The sequence below is a fragment of the Cervus elaphus genome, chromosome 28 (genome assembly GCF_910594005.1).
Source record: "Cervus elaphus chromosome 28, mCerEla1.1, whole genome shotgun sequence".
NCBI classification, from domain to species: domain Eukaryota; kingdom Metazoa; phylum Chordata; class Mammalia; order Artiodactyla; family Cervidae; genus Cervus; species Cervus elaphus.
The window spans coordinates 19,502,144-19,507,005 of NC_057842.1; the positions used below are offsets into that span (position 1 = coordinate 19,502,144).

The 4,862-nt window shown below is 41.2% G+C and overlaps 1 non-coding gene across 1 annotated transcript; it reads right to left on the reverse strand.

The window, feature by feature from the left end:
• Positions 1–3,103: 3,103 nt before the first annotated feature.
• On the reverse strand, positions 3,104–3,210 carry LOC122685653. Its single transcript, XR_006338503.1, has one exon. It is a non-coding gene; the product is annotated as a U6 spliceosomal RNA (small nuclear RNA).
• Between the last annotated feature and the right edge of the window lie 1,652 nt (positions 3,211–4,862).

The following is a 4,862-nucleotide window of genomic DNA, read 5'->3' on the forward strand; positions in this document are numbered from 1 at the left end:
GATTTCTTCTCTTTGGAGAGCAATGGAGTGCCCAGTAATGAGTTTTGAGATGGGTCTATGTGTTAGGTGTGTCCTTGGGCCGCCTGTATGTTGATGTCCGCGGCTATGTTCCTGTGTTGCTGGAGATTTGTGTGGTATGTCTTGCTCTAAAACTTATTGGCTCTTGGGTGGTGGTTGGTTTCAGTGTAGGTATGGAGGCTTTTGGACAGTCACTTATTACTTAAAGTTCCATGTAGTCAGGAGTTTTCTGGTGTTCTCAGGTTTTGGGCTTAAGTCTCCTGCCTCTGGATTTCAGTTTTATTCTTCCTGTAGTCTCAGGACTTCTCCAACTATACAGCACTGATAAGAAAACTTCTAGGTTAATGGCAAAAAGATTCTCCCCCGTTAGGGACACCCAGAGAGGTTCACAGAGTTACATGAAGAAGAGGAGAGGGAGGAGGGAGATAGAGATGAGCAGGAAGAGAAAAAGGGGGACTCAAGAGGAGAGAGACAGATCTACGCAGCTGTCTGTTCCCAGAGTGTTCTCCGTAGCCCAGTCACCTACAAAGATTCACAGAATTGGATTGGGAAGAGAAGGGGAAAGGAGGAAATAGAGGTGTTCTGAGGTAGAAAACAGAGAGTCAAGATTGGCAGAGAATAATCTTCGATTTAAAAATTGGGCTTCTCTCTTTTTTTTTTGTAAGGTTATAGTGTATTGAAAATGAAAATTAAGGAGTAGTAGAGGAGTACTAGAGGACTTTAAAAGAAATAAGAGAAAAAGAAAAATAGAAAATAGAAGAGAAAAAGGAAAGAAAAAAAAGAAGAAAAAAAAAGAAAAAGAAAAAAAGAAAGAAAAAAAATTTTTTTTTCCCCTAATTAAAAAAATTGTAAAAATCTATGGAAATGAAAGTTAAGGAGTAATGGGGGAGTAATAGGGGATTTTAAAGGAAAATAAAAGAGAAAAAATAAAAAAGAAAAAAGAAAAAAAGAAAAAATAATAAAAAAGAAAAAATAAAAAAGAAAAAAAAAAGAAAAGAAAAAAGTAAAATTATATCTAGGAGTTTCTCTGGAGCTGTTGCGGTCAGTGTGGGTTCGGCTCAGTTTCAGATAGCTTCTCATTCCAGCTTACACTTCTCGATATCTACAGGCCCCTTCCGGTGTAGTCGGTGTTTTCTAGAGGGATTTTAATCTGTTGCACCAGTCCCTTCTGAGGCGGTTCCCTTTGTTTATTTGGCTTCTGTTTGCCGGTCTCTTCAGAGCCTCATTTCCGCCCTGACACAGGCGGGCGGAGATGGACTCTTATTCAGGTAGCTAGTTCCGTCGCTCTGCGCGGCAGGGAGGGGCTGGCGCTGCAGGGAGGGGCTGACACTGCTTTCTGCGTCTGCGCTGCTCAGGCTCCCGGCTGTTCTATATGGAGCGTGCCCCGCGCTGCGCTAGGTTCCAGCCCTCGGGTGTTACACAAAAGCGCGGAAGGAAAAGCTGCGCCTGCTCTCTGTGCCTTCCCCGTCAGAGCGGTCCATGCAGCGAGGGGCTTGATGGGCGCACTATCCCCAGGTGTGGCGCGCCCACTCCCTTCCGCGGACCCAGTCTCAGTTTCCGCTGACGCCAGTCGGGTGCGCGCGCCTTCCGCCCTCTGCGTCCCCAGCCCCAGTCCCCGCCCGCGCCGGTCGGGTGCCTGCGCCCTGTGTCTCGCCGCGACCTTCCCCTCCCCCCTGCCTCCTGCCTCCGGCGGGGCTGGGCCGGTCCGCAGCCTGCGAGCTCTTCTCTGGATTTTCTCGGTCTCTTTCTTCTGCGAACGGCCGGCAGTGTGTTCGGGCCGTTTAATTTACTCTCTCTCCTTTGGTCTCCCACAGTTCAAGTTGGCAACTCACAGAAGCTCCCTCCGATTGTCCTCAGGGCACTCAGGCCCGGACCCTAGCCCAAGCAAGGCCGCCTAAGACTCCCTTCCCGGGACGGGTCTCCGTCCTTAGCTCTTTTGTCTCACTTTTAATCTTTTATATTTTGTCCTACCTCCTTTCGAAGACAATGGGCTGCTTTTCTGGGCGCCTGATGACCTCAGCTAGCAATCAGAAGTTGTTTTGCGACGTTTGCTCTGCGTTCAGTTATTCTTTTGATGAATTTGTAGGAGAGAAAGTGGTCTCCCCATCCTACTCCTCCGCCATCTTGGCTCCTCCCCCCAGCTTTTAAGTTTCATTAGGTCCCATTTGTTTATTTTTGCTTTTATTCCCAATATTCTGGGAGGTGGGTCATAGAGGATCCTGCTGTGATTTATGTCAGAAAGTGTTTTGCCTATGTTCTCCTCTAGGAGTTTTATAGTTTCTGGTCTTACATTTAGGTCTTTAATCCATTTTGACTTTATTTTTGTGTATGGTGTTAGAAAGTGTTCTAGATTCATTCTTTTACAAGTGGTTGACCAGGTTTCCCAGCACCACTTGTTAAAGAGGTTGTCTTTTTTCCATTGTGTATTCTTGCCTCCTTTGTCAAAGATAAGGTGTCCATAGGTGTGTGGATTTATCTCTGGGCTTTCTATTCTGTTCCATTGATCTATATTTCTGTCTTTGTGCCAGTACCATACTGTCTTGATGACTGTGGCTTTGTAGTAGAGACTGAAGTCAGGCAGGTTGATTCCTCCAGTTCCATCTTCTTCCTCAAGATTACTTTGGCTAGTCAAAGTTTTTTGTTTTTCCATACAAATTGTGAAATTATTTGTTCTAGATCTGTGAAAAATACCATTGGTAGCTTGATAGGGATTGCATTGAATCTATAGATTGCTTTGGGTAGTATAGCCATTTTGACAATATTGATTCTTCCAATCCATGAACACGGTATGTTTCTCCATCTGTTTGTGTCCTCTTTGATTTCTTTCATCAGTGTTTTATAGTTTTCTATGTATAGGTCTTTTGTTTCTTTAGGTAGATATACTCCTAAGTATTTTATTCTTTTTGTTGCAATGGTGAATGGTATTGTTTCCTTAATTTCTCTTTCTGTTTTCTCATTGTTAGTGTATAGGAATGCAAGGGATTTCTGTGTGTTAATTTTATATCCTGCTACTTTACAATATTTGTTGATTACCTCTAGTAATTTTCTGATAGAGTCTTTAGGGTTTTCTATGTAGAGGATGATGAAAAATATGGAACTCTTCACTAATTTGTGTGTCATCCTTGAGCAGGGGCCATGCTAATCTTCTCTGTATCATTCCAATTTTATTACATGTGCTGCCGAAGCGAGCACCCCATTGACATTTCTTATAGGAATCCTTGTTAAATGAAAGATGTATTAAAGAATGACATCCCATAGTGATGTATCAACTTGTAGCCCAAATCTAGTAAACTTTTCCATGTCTGTGTTTTTCCTGTCTAGTCTCCCAGTTGTGTCTGACTCTTTGTGACCCCATGGACTGTATAGCCCTCTGTCCATGGGATTTCCCAGGCAAGAATACTGAATAGGGTAGCCATTTCTTTCTCCAGGGGATCTTCCCAACTCAGGGACTGAACCTGCTTCTCCTTCATTGCAGATGGATTCTTTACTGCTGAGCCACCAGGGAAGCCCTTTTCAATGTCTAATTGAATTAACTATTGCAATGTAATAAACCACCTCAAAACTTAGTGGCTTAAAACAGCTGCCATTGATTTAGTTCATGACTTTCCTGGATAGCAATTGAAGCTGGACTCAGCTGAGGAGTTTTTCTTCTTATCTGGGCTCCTGAACAGCTTTGCTGATCTTGGCTGGACTTTGTCATCTGTCTAGGACCTTGGGTAGGACAATGGGTCAACTCAGCTCTAGTTCACACAGTGTCAATATCCATCAGATTAGCCCAGGCTTCCTCATATGGTGGTGAGGAATAGTTCCAGTAGAGAGGGAAGCTCGCCCTTCTCTGGTGGTCTAGTCTTAGAACTGCTACGTGATTACATTTGCTTCATTTTATTTGCCAAAGCAAGCCACAAAGTCAGCTCAGTTTTGGGGAGTAGAGATTCAAGGACTTAAAAGGTTGCAAACACAGGAAGGAGTAAAAGTATGGTCATTTTTGTAATCAACCACATAAATATACAGAAAATGGAGATCACTGACAGCAAAGTTCTGGAAACAATGATGACAGAGATAAAATAGTTTAACATCAGAAATCCTTTCAGAATTAGTTTTAAAGTTTGTAAATATTTAAGTTTTTATTTCTATTGACTTCTCAAAATTGTTGATGAATTGAAAAAAGCAGTATATAAAAGCAGTAGATCTTATTAAAAACATAAATATAAGTTCATGTACAAAGAAATAGAAATTTAGTTGCCAGTTCTTAGGACACAGTCAAATAACTTTGAATTGATGATATTCTAACCATAAATTAAATTTTCCAGCTATTATTCCATATCCTATTTACTTCAGGTTAATGCATCTAAATGTAAAGCATGTTCTAATAAATCTGACATTTTATTCACATTATTTTTAGGATGTAATATTTCAAAAGGTCTAGTAAACAGCAATTTTAAAAAGCCATGACTGCAACTTTCAGTTTCGTTTGTTCTTAGAGAATAATATTACTAGAATCAGTCCTAGTAATTGACAAGAGAGTAATTTTTTTAAAGCATTGTTTTCTCTTTCTACAAATACTTGCTTCTTTTAAAAAATATTTATTTATTTATTTGACTATGCCAGGTCTTTGTTGCAGAACTTGGGAGCTTTAGTTGTTGACATGTGAACTCTTAGTCACCACATGTGGGATCTAGTATCCTGACCAGGATTGCACCCCAGGCCTTTGTATTGGGAGTATTAGCCACTAGACCACCAGGGAAGTTCCAACAAGGGATTTTTTTAAAGTTTTCTCTGTTGTAGCTAAAAAAGTAGTAATTTTACTTAAGTGACTATATTAACAATAAAATTTCACAGTGAGT